We start from the raw sequence: 12,679 nt of genomic DNA on the forward strand, positions 1-12,679 counted from the left end.
GCGATAGCAATTTATGGGCTTTGAGAGCAGAGATAATTTTGAGGACTTTTCTAGGTTGAGTACCCTGATAAACGAGTTCGAGAGATTGAGGGTTTTTGAAAATTACACGTCGAGTTCAACATTCGATAGTGACATTGTGTTCAGATAACCAATCTAGTCCTAGTATGACATCAAAGTCTTCCATTTTCATGGGGAATAGATTAGCATTACGTACAAGAGATTTAACTTGTATAGGGCAGCCTTTATAGACATGAGAAATCGCGACAGAATATCCCATCGGTGTTACAATGGTAAGAGTGTTTTTTAGTAATGTAGGTTTAATTGTGAGATTTTTAATAACAGACTACGAGATTATATAATGAGTTGCTCCCATATCAAATAAAACGTCAACATCATGTAGGCCCAAACGAAGAGTGCCAGTTACTGTACCTGGTGCTTCATAGTTTCTGTGACATTATCTGGAGAATTCAAAGCAAACACTCGTCCTCCAGAAGTGGGTCGGGCAACTTCCCAACATTGGTTCGCTTAGGATCAGGTTTCGGACAATCTTTAAGCCTGTGATTAGTCGCTCCACATCTGAATCAAGCTCCCAATGCTCGACGGCATACGCCTTGGTGATGTTTACCGCATATATTGCAAACTGGGATTTGATTTTGGATTTGGTTAGCTTGACGATTGACAGAGGGATTTCTGTTAGGAGCTAGATATGTTGAGTATGTTGTCGAAAAGGAGTGAAAGTTTGAGTTTGGTTCCTTTGTTGCCATTGATTATTCTGGTGGTTATTGTTACGTTTAAATTGATTTCTTCAGTCTCCAGTATAGTGGTTTTGGTTGGACAATTGCTCTGTAGGCATGTTGTTGTCGTCTCGGTTTCTCTTGCGGCTTTCTTCAGATTTAGCTAATCTTTTCTTATTTTCAATCTCAAGTGTTTTTACCGCATCTGCAACCTCTGTAATGTTGTTGAATTTCTGCATGATTAACCATCTTCTGTTCTTTTCACTAACTGCCCATTTCATCTTTTCTGCCTGAACTTCTGGGTTCCAGCAGCTGGTCCGAGAAAACAAGCCAGTCTACAAAATCTAGTCATGAATTATGACCATGGTCGTTATCGCGCTGTTCTATAGAAGCATATTCTCGAGCGTACTCGTTTTTCTCTACCTCGGGGAAATACTGCTTGAAAAAGATTGTGCGAAAACTGGTCCAAGGAAGAGTAGCAGCATATCCATTTCCCCCATTAGCAAGTTTAATTCCTTCCCACCAAATATGAACATCATCTTCCAACTTGTAGGATGCTAACCTTGTTTTAAATATATCATCTACTCTCAGGACTTCAAATATCTTCTCTATATGTGCTATCCAGTTGCTAGCATCCACTAGTGTAGCTGCATTGCTAAATGTTCTTGGTTTTTGCTTTTGGAATCTCTCGTTCCAAATATGAATCCCTTCAGCCTGTTTAGTATCGTTGTTTTCTATTTTGTCATTTCTAGGTGGAGACGGAGGAGGTGGTGGAGAATTCGTATTATTTTCCGGTGCATGTACACGTTGGTGACAGTTTGGAGAATATTAGGCAGTATTCTTTCGAAAGCACGTTGCACCGCGTTATCAAAGTTACGCCGTTTAGAGTGACTGGATTTCCGACGAGTGGTTCTTAGAGGAGGCATCTGGAAGGAAAGAATATATAAGAAAATTTATATTGAAAATAGCAAGATTAGATCTCTTATCCCAATGTCTACCCATTAACTCGCAGGTTTGTTTTTAGTTTAAGTTTTCTACAGGAAAGAGCCGTAGCTCTGATACTATAACTGTAACACCCCAGCCCGGCTCTGGGCTGACGTGTCACTATTACAGAATCAGATACAAAAATATACATTTTTATATAACAACTGAACTTTGTTACAAAATGTTTTTCTAGTCATTTATTTCATACATTATTAAACACTAATAGTATGCTTCCATCTTATATATTTTCTCTCTTCACACGATCCCTTCATCCCTGATAACCTGCTGAAAAGAAAGAAATTCGAGGAAGCAAAGTGCCACGAGCGGATAATAATAATAATAAAATTTAAAATAATTATAATTACTTGACAGAATTAAATAATTTTATTATTTTATACGAAATACCCATTGAGCCCGATACATAATATAACAGAACAGGAGGAACATGGTAGCTAGCCCAGAACCTATGTGCGATGGTGTATGGCCATACATACAAACCATCCACTTAAAAAATAATAATATCCTTGGATTGATCCATACGCCTCGAAATATATAACCGGCACTCCGCAGAGTTTAAATTAAACAGGCGAGACGCTGTGATTAAGGCTCACCGTCACAGTCGGTGCCACACCATCGATGCCGCTATGACATGCTTGTGGTCACCCCCACAAGTAGGGGCGTGCTCGGGTATCGGAGTACAAGGGTAAAAACTATTAATATAGATATATTTCTTAAATATATTAACAGACGTAATTCAATGTTTCAGGATACCGAAATGCGATAATGAATACAATTTAATTTAAAAATAATATCGCATATAATGTGGTTTCTAAATTTATTTTCAAAATTGGTAGAGACCGACAAATGTCCGAATAAAAATATGACACCAACGAGTATATGATATGAGACAATAATTTGTAAAAGAGGATTAACGAATGAAGTTAAAAGCCTATACTATGCAAATAAAAAAGGAAGGTATCCGCACCTTTATTGGTTGTGATGTTCAAAACGAATACCCACTTCTCTAGCTACTAGCATAATATTTTAGATTCCCATTAGAATACTATAATATTATTCGTTAATGATTTGCTCTGTATTATTTAAAATAATAATTTATCAAATTTTTGATTATTATTGGGTCATATTTACGTAACTATGTAAAAAAAATATGTAGTTTTTCTTATAAAAACATGTTTGTCTATCTTAGCAATTATTATGTTATTTATACGTAACAATTTATAAGTTAAAACCTCTATTGAAGAATTAATTAAAATTTTATATTATTCGTGGTAATTATAATTAATTTACTCACTAACCTACTTTCTCTATTTATTTATTTATTTGTTATATTTATCAAGTTTGTCCAACTAAAATACAAGTTTGCCCAGCACCATCTTTGGTCTTTCCATTTTTAACCACTTCATTGGAGGATAGTAATTTGAGTTTTCTAAGTAATTATATATGGTAGTAGGCAAATATGAGTGAACTAGTTTAATACCTTTATGAGGTAAAAGAACTTGATCAAGACTATAAAGTTTTGCCGGAAAGCAGTCTTCTTCGGTTTATATTTTTTTCGGAAAATTGTCTCGGGTTGTTCACAAAGTTTATGGAAGTAGCTATTGCCAAGTTAAGAGACTATTCAAAATAGATGTGAGCATAGGTTTGGTTTGTGATTTTAACGGTACGTTATGTGGTTGTCGGGAAATTATTTCGGGTTATTATACAAAGCGCGAAGATGATAAAAGGGGTCAACGGTGGTCGTGGTTATGGTTTAGAGTTAGGAAGTTTGAAATTATACATAAAATATGATGGATTATATTTCAAGATATATTCTGAGGTGTTTATATAGCCACTAGCTTTTAGCCCGCGTATTACGCGGATTACTTTTAGTTTTTTTCACTAAATTATTGTGAATATATGTCTTTCATATATGATGTGATTAGGAAGTTGCATGAACGTATAAAATTTGTTTTAACTATTAGTTGTGGCTAATATTTTCTTGTTTAATATATGATGATTTTTCAGCTTAGTAAATGAATGTATATAGTATGTTATCCATATTAAATTATAAGTTTCTATTTTCGATTCAATATGCAAGTTAAACTAAATACTTCTTACTTCTGCACTACCGATTCTATTATGGTTTTTTCTAAAAGAGGTTGATATGCAGAAGTTTTGTCTTAGAGCATTCGCATTAAATCCATCAAAATATGTGAGTGGAGTTTTTATAATATAAGGAGTGGTTTATAGTGTTATGAGTGGGGGAGAGAGAAATGCAATTTGTATATTTGAAAAGTTATTGTTGATCTCTTGTAATTTTTTAATATATTTTAAAAGTGGTTGTGAGTGAAAGAGAAAGAAATAGTAATTGTAAAGATATAAAAATATTACTTAATTGAAAATGAGAGAAAATATAGTGATTTTTGGTGTTATTTTAAATTTGGAGATAATATTCACCAGGCACCATGAGCTTTGATAGTTGCAACTTTTGGTGCACTGCCTTATCAATTTAGAGTTCTATGTAGTAAATGAAGCAAAGTGCATCAGTTTTAATAGGGCCTGTAATAACATCAAATAAAAATAACTTAACTTACATGCCGTGCAAGACACTCTATAACGATGACGGAACTACACAAATCCTATTGCAAATTCCATACAAATGTTAAATAAAATCTAGTTATTTTAATTAAATAAAATAATTAGGGACACTCTTCAAGAGCCTATATTATGTTGTCTTAAATGTTTAACTTGTTGAGGATGGTTGTTAGAATTCTGTTTCCAATGGGTAGTTTCTCCAAAGCAGCCTGCCATACAAAATTATCTAGACAAATACAATTTAGAAACCAAAATGAATATATATTATAGTTAGAAATGACTTTGGGTCATCACGGCAAAGTGCATCAGTTTTAATAGGGCCTGTAATAACATCAAATAAAAATAACTTAACTTACATGCCGTGCAAGACACTCTATAACGATGACGGAACTACACAAATCCTATTGCAAATTCCATACAAATGTTAAATAAAATCTAGTTATTTTAATTAAATAAAATAATTAGGGACACTCTTCAAGAGCCTATATTATGTTGTCTTAAATGTTTAACTTGTTGAGGATGGTTGTTAGAATTCTGTTTCCAATGGGTAGTTTCTCCAAAGCAGCCTGCCATACAAAATTATCTAGACAAATACAATTTAGAAACCAAAATGAATATATATTATAGTTAGAAATGACTTTGGGTCATCACGGCAAATTATATAGAAAAGCCTTCACAAACCTGTCTGATCAATTGACACATCAACACCAACGAACGTTGCATGCCACAAACATTTATTTACGTGCCACAAACCTCCTTACACTTTTACATTGTCATTCATTTATACATGTAATTCACATAACCAACTTATTCATTTTCATAAAACAGACACATTCACAACCTCCTTATAGTTATTTATTTTAACAACAAAGACGTACACATGTACATCAATGGAGGTACTGTCACTATCTCAATGACTTGTCATAGGAATTGGTATTCTATAACCATAAAATATAATACCAACAAATAAAAAGGTAAAGGTTTTGGAATTCATTCATCCGCCAACCGAATCAAGAGGACTTAGAGGCCAAAAAATATCAACCAACTCTTAGTCTCTATGTCATCCACAAATGTAAAAGAATTTTAATCTAATATCATTAACCATTATATAACTTTTTATGTAATCATATTTAACCTAAATTATCTATGTAAAGTGTTTCTAGCAAGTAGCAACCATATCCAACCAACCAGACTATTTATGACCCATATCAAAATGTTACTCGTTTTAACATATTACCCAACCTGTGTGACCCATCCATTTCACCACCCTTGGCCCTTAGGGTAACAATTTCATATTTTTATAATGCATTTAAAGATTTTAGACACTTTAAGGATAAGTACCATCCGCTAATTATTAGAAGTGATTGAGCAAGTCTTAAAATTCAATAAACTATGCTAAACAAATGTTTATAAATAAAAATAATAAATTTCTAGAGAATTATAGATTTACTATAAAGATCTATTACAAAAAGAACAAAAATAGTAACAAACCATGAACTTCTTGGTAAAACTCGAACGAGCTTCTTTTAGAAATAGTGAACAACAAATCAAGGGTTGTCGCGAAATACCATGTTTCTCTGCAAACAAAGTGGAACCAGTTTAGAGCATTAAAAATAAGCTGTAAAAGAATATCAATTTATAAATCGTTCAGCAAAACAATAATATTTATAGAATTAAATACTTCTGCTAAAAGGAATTGCTTACCCCACTTATCGATTATCAACACGACCTGATCAAGCAAAACAACAATATTTAAACCCAAAATCTGGCAAAACAACTACAAATCCAAATCAAATACCAAATAGACGGTTCTCAATTTAAATAGCTTGCCTCCAAGATGATCGGTGCTCGATTGTTTCTGGTGCATCAGAGGTGCTTGATGGTTGCATGTGTCGGATCTTGAGAGATCGATGTTGGACAACGGCAATGCTGTGTGTGGTTAGGGTTTCACGATTGAAGGAAGGAGAGGTTATCAAACAGAGATTTGAGCTGAATCTTCATCTAGAAATATATCTACCACTTGTGACACCGCGTATTTTTGTAATTATTTACCTGCCCATCAAAGCTAATTTGCACACCCTATAAAATAATGTCCAAATGAATATTTAAGTTATTAATTTTTCATCTTTTGTGAAATTCTGTTGAACGAATTATTAGCCTTTAGTCACTTCAAAAAATAAACATTTATTATTGTTTAAGGAACACATTTGTAAAACATTAGTGTTCATACCAATTGTTGCACAGTTTCGTCTCAGATTCTTGCAACTGTTGAGGCGTAATTCACATCGTCAAGTTTGTCGCGACCCCTAACGTTTGCGTACAGTGGAATGTAATCATCAAATCCCATAAGCATAGCTGCATGTGAGGAAATTTATGGCTTAGTAACTAATATTTGATATTTGATCATGTTAAAATATACATGTAACCGAGAATAGAAAAGTATTAATATACAAATTTCCCTTTTGTATCATATCAAACTTTAAATCAATTTAATTCAATAATACTTTATTTTTCCCCAAAAACAAAATTTTAAAGTCTTTACATAATCCACATCATCACATAGATATTTAAATAAGTATTATTTAGAATATGTACATAAGCTAATAATAATGCAATCTATTTGAGAACATGACCGAAAGGAGTGTATTATATGTCATAACACTTGGAATTGAACTCTTTTCAAATTCATTAAACAACTTTCTGGCTTCGCAAATCTTCCCTTTTTTGCACAATCAATGTGTAAGCATACTCGATATTGCGTTGACGATGAATCTATCACCCACCCAGTAGCCTTTCTCAATCCCATGACTACATTCGAGAGTTCTAAACCATAAACCAAACTGTAAAATCTGGTTTTTCAAATTGTAAACCAAAGCAGTTCAATCCTAAACCGCCCTAAACCGGTCGATTTAGATCAGTTTAAGAATTTCGAGGCACCCCTATTAGGAAACAAAGTGAGTTTGCTTGTTTGTACCTTCTATTTCGATGACTTAATTGAGAGATCTCAGAAACACGTGCAAATCTTTGAAGCCGCATAATAATATAACATAACCAAATTAATCAACACAAATCGATCAAAGATCTGTTACGATATTCGAGTATTCGTTACGACACCTATCGATTAGGTTACATTCAATAATGTTGATGATTTTTGTTATTAATTATTAAATTGCAATTCGGCTATCTTTTGATTGCAATTCCTACTTAAGTTACTTTTCAATTCTCTAACTTGATGAGGTGCATCAAAATCAAGGACCTTATAAACAATAAGTTCAAACAGAAATCAAACAACATGTATAAATAACTATGCTTCATAAGAACCAACAAAACGGATTGAAAGTTACCGTAAGGATTCAAGAAGATGAAATTTTAGCTATGAGAAGTGAGAATGCTGAATACGAACCGACGCTGCTGAGCCACCAGATATCGCCTTCTTCGTGCAGCCACGACACCCTCGAGAAACCGTGAATCCAATTGTGAAGATGAATACAGATCCTAATTAGGGTTTATGTATGATTAAATAAATCATGGTGTTTAAAGTCAAACAAACCTTAAGATCAGATGATGATTTGTAATTAGAATGAACCCGTTGATGAAGAATCAGATCCATGGTTGTGCTGAAGAATTTTTAGGCGAGGTGGAGCGGTGAGAAGAGATAGGTAGGGTTTATGGGATATAATCCAACCCCATCAGAAAACCCGTTTCCTGTGGACCCGAGCGAGACCCATGAATGCCATATGACCGACACCCTAAGCTGTCAATCGAAACCACACTAGTGGTTGCATTCCTATATTTTTTTTAAACCGAATTAACGGTGGTTCGTGGCTTAAATTCGGTAACCTTCTGATTATGGTTTTTACATTATTTCAAGTGGTTAGTCGGGAATCCCGACTATCCATTTATTAACTTGTTTCGTATTTTTGTCGGAGTCATCAACGTGGTGGTCCACAAGATACTCCGACTACCCATATTTTATTTCGATAGTTCGTTATTTGGTTTGTTCGGCTAAGGACGCTCATCGGGCCGACAAACTATATTGCATTGATAATTCGTTAATTAGTTGGGACAACCAAATTGCCATGTAACATTCATGGGCTGTCCAACTCAAATGTTTATTCGTTAATTATTGTTGGGCCATTCAAATTGCCATGGAAAACTCATGGGAGGCCAACGTCATCATCATCATCATCGTACTCAGTATATCCCACCAATAGCAAAGCTATGGTAGGGTCTGAGGAGGGTAAGATGTAGACAGCCTTACCTCTACCCCATAGGGATAGAGATGCTGCTTCCAGTGAGACCCCCGGCTCGATAGTAGTTTTGCATCAAGCCTTGGACATAAAGCACATAGCACTCAATCATCGGGATACCGGCTGATTGGTGCATGTACCCTCGTCTTTCGGCTATCAACGCCACCACATGATGCCTGATTAACCTTCCGCCACTTTTAACGTTATTTTCACGAGATTAGTAAAATAACGTCAAAATTAGTGCAATTTCACTTTTGCCCACCCGAGGGTTTACACATATATACATAATATGCGCGCACCTCAAGCAGGGCGTAATGGAGGCCAACGTCCCTAGATGCATTTCGTTAGATTTTTGTGTGAAATTAACCTAACAGAAACTTAATGTTTTCAACTAACTTTGTTTCCCCATAAAAATTTACACATATGATCCCCCAGCTCATAAACCTTTACTCTTATTTTCTTGTAGAATGTCATCACTCAGAAATCACCGTCGTCATCATCGTTCATCCGGCTCACGCGAACGCCGCCTGGCTGCTAGAATCACGAAAGAGTTTGCCGCTGCAATGCCTGCAATTATCACTCAGATCCAGAGCCTCAACTCTAACGGATCAACCACCTCGGCCGCACCCAACAACTATGATTTTCGTAACTTCCTGAGCACCAAATCTCCATCTTATCGCGGTAAGGAAAATGCCACCGCCTTGCTCCAATGGTTTGAAGAAAAGGAGAACATATTTATCCACTGTGAATGTTCGGATGTCAAACGGACCAAATTTTCTTCAAGATGCTTTGTGGATTGAGCTGTTATACGGTGGAATGCGTAGAGGAACGACTACGGGTTTGATTTGGTCATGGCTGTGCCTTGGGAGGAATTGAAGGAGGCGATGAAAAAGGAATTTTGCCCGGAACATGAACTGCAGAGGTTGGAAGCGGAGTTTTGGGATCTTAAGCAAATCGGTGGCGATAACTCCACTTATTCAAACCGATTTCGTGAGCTTATTCATATCGTGCCACATCTGGTAACCCCCGAGACCCGCAGAATTCAAAAGTATATTTGCGGTCTCCCGCTTGCTTTCCGTGATGCCGTAATGAGTCGTAACCCATTAAAAATCGGCGAGGCAAAGGACCTAGCTGCCTCCCTCACCGATAGTCACGTTCGGGATGGAGCCTTGTCTCACAAGGATTCCAAGCCCACTCCCGACAAGACAAAGACCGACTCCTCTACCGATGCCAAAGCTGAGGCCAAACCATCCAACAACAACAACTGCTTCAACAAGAACCACCAAAAACGTAACCCCAACTATCAAAACTACTCCGTTAACCAATCCAACAACCAAGCCCCAAATGACCCTAATGCCCCAAACAAGAAAGCTTACTTTGGCCCATATCCCTTTTGTGCCAAGTGTAACCTCCATCACCCGGTTCAATCCCGTTGTCGGTTGTGCACTCAATGCAACCGTTACGGCCACCTTGCCAATACTTGTCGTGCACCGCATAGTTCTCAAGTTGTCCAAACCCGGTCTGCACCCTTACTGCTAGACCTGCTGCCAACCCTGCTCAGCCCAGTGTTCCTAATACCCGAGCTTGCTACCATTGCGGAGATCCTAACCATTTTCGTAACGCCTGCCCATTACTCACCCATGCTAACCAAGCCCATGTCATGCCGGCACCTCCTTATGTTACCCATCTACCGCAAGCCCAAGTATACCATGCACCGTACTACACTGCTAAAGCCTATCAAGTGCAAACCTACCAACCTCAAGCCTATGCACCCCAAACCCATGCACCTCATGTGCCTCAGCTCATGGCTCCTCCATCGGCATCAACACAAGCCCCTGCTATTCAAACTCCTCCTTTGAATCAAGTTACTCAAACCTCTCAAGGGTCCAATGGTCGTGCGTTTATGATGAATGTGAATCAAGCTCAGAGTTCTAGCGATGTGGTGAATGGTACGTTTCTCATTAATAATCACCATGCTTCGGTTTTGTTTGATACGGGTGCCGATAAGAGTTTTATATCTTTGGATTTTGCGTATATTATTGATAAGCCTCGAGATAAGTTGTCTAGACCTTTTACCGTAGAAGTAGCCGACATGAATTCTATTATGATTGACTCGGTAGTCAGGGATTGCGTCATAGTCCTTAACAAAGTCGAGTTTTTAATTGACCTCATTCTGATGCAAATGGGTAGTTTTGATGTAATCTTAGGGATGGATTGGCTAACTTTTAATCGTGCGGAAGTTGTTTGTTACGAAAAGTTCATTCGTATACCTCTCTAAAACGTCGTATTCTTAAGGTTTTCAGTGATACTCCAACGTCTAAGATTAATTTCAAGTCGTTCTTTCAAGCTCAACGTTATTTGCGCAAGAAATGTGTCGCCTTCCTAGCACTCGTGATGGAGAAAGAGCGGAAAGAAAAGAAGTTATCTGATATCCCGGTTATTCGCGATTTTCCCGATGATGTCACCGGTCTTCCTCCTGTTCGTCAAGTCGAATTCTGAATTGAGCTTATACCCAGAGCTAACCCCGTAGCTAAAGCACCTTACCATCTTGCACCCTCCGAGATGCAAGAACTCTCGAGCCAGCTCCAAGAACTTTCGGACAAGGGTTTCATTCGCCCGAGTTCTTCTCCTTGGGGCGCACCTGTGCTATTTGTCAAGAAGAAAGATGGTTCTTTCCGCATGTGCATTGACTACCGTGAGCTCAACAAGCTTACCGTCAAGAATCGTTATCCGCTCCCTCGAATTGACGATCTTTTCGATCAACTTCAAGGAGCCGCATGCTTCTCGAAGATCGATCTCCGTTCGGGTTATCATCAACTCCGAGTTAGTGATGATGACATCCCCAATACCACCTTTCGAACTCGTTATGGTCATTACGAGTTCTGTGTTATGCCTTTTGGGTTGACAAACGCACCCGCGGTGTTTATGGACCTCATGAACCGTGTTTGTAAACCTTATTTGGACAAGTTCGTTATTGTTTTCATCGATGACATTTTGATCTATTCGAAATCCGAAAGCGACCACAAGAATCATCTCCATACCATTCTTGATATGCTTCAAAAGGAGCAATTGTATGCCAAGTTTTCTAAGTGCGAGTTTTGGTTGAAGGAAGTTCAGTTTTTGGGCCATATTGTTAACGAAAAGGGTATTCATGTTGATCCTGCAAAGATCGAAGCTGTTAAGAATTGGAAGCCGCCTATGACTCCCATCAAAGTTCGTTCTTTTCTCGGTTTGGCGGGTTATTACCGTCGTTTCGTTCATAACTTTTCCAAGATCGCATTGCCCCTCACCGCTTTAACACACAAAGGTAAAACCATTGTGTGGGGGTCAAAGCAAGAAGAAGCCTTTGAAAATCTTAAGGACATGCTTTGCAATGCTCCTATCCTTGCTTTTTCAGGAGGAGTTGAAGATTTTATCATTTTCTGCGAAGCTTCTAACCAAGGTCTTGGTTACATTCTCATGCAACGAGGCAAGGTTATCGCTTACGCTTCGAGACAACTCAAGGCTCACGAGAAAAATTATACAACGCATGATCTCGAACTTGGTGCTGTCGTATTTTCCTTGAAAATTTGGAGACATTATCTCTATGGTACGAAGTGTGCGGTGTTCACCGATCACAAGAGTCTCCAACAAATTTTTGACCAAAATGAACTCAATATGATACAATGTCGATGGACCGAGTTGCTTAGCGACTACGAATGCGAAATTCGCTATCATCCTGGAAAGGCGAATGTCGTGGCCAACGATCTTAGTCGTAAGAAGCCATTCAAATCGATACTTCTTACTTGTGTTCTTGTTCAAAATGATCTCGAAAAGCATGTTCTCAATGCTCAACACGAATCCGTCACCGAAGGCAATATGTATGACAAGATGTCGTGTGGTGCCAAAACCCAACTTGAAACTAAACCCAATGGACTGCTTTACTTTCTGAACCGCTTATGGATTCCCAATCGTGATGATCTTCGCACGTTCATTATGGACGAAGCTCACAAGTCACGATATTCCATACATCCCAGTGCGGATAAGATGTACGCCGACCTTCATTATGTTTATTGGTGGCCTGGTATGAAGAAAGATATCGCTTTGTACGTTTCTAAATGTCTCACTTGTTCCAAA

At 37.5% G+C, this 12,679-nt stretch overlaps 1 long non-coding RNA gene across 1 annotated transcript; it reads right to left on the minus strand.

The window, feature by feature from the left end:
• Positions 1 to 6,158: 6,158 nt before the first annotated feature.
• LOC143576676 (uncharacterized) lies at positions 6,159 to 7,862 on the minus strand. The gene is made up of 4 exons (XR_013142985.1): positions 7,717 to 7,862; positions 7,288 to 7,335; positions 6,544 to 6,668; positions 6,159 to 6,392 (listed from the first exon to the last, which is right to left on the minus strand). It is a non-coding gene; the product is annotated as an uncharacterized LOC143576676 (long non-coding RNA).
• Positions 7,863 to 12,679: the final 4,817 nt, after the last annotated feature.

Source organism: Bidens hawaiensis, unplaced genomic scaffold, assembly GCF_021521415.1.
Source record: "Bidens hawaiensis isolate Kalapana, Puna unplaced genomic scaffold, B.hawaiensis_p1.1 tig00028260_1, whole genome shotgun sequence".
Taxonomy (NCBI): domain Eukaryota; kingdom Viridiplantae; phylum Streptophyta; class Magnoliopsida; order Asterales; family Asteraceae; genus Bidens; species Bidens hawaiensis.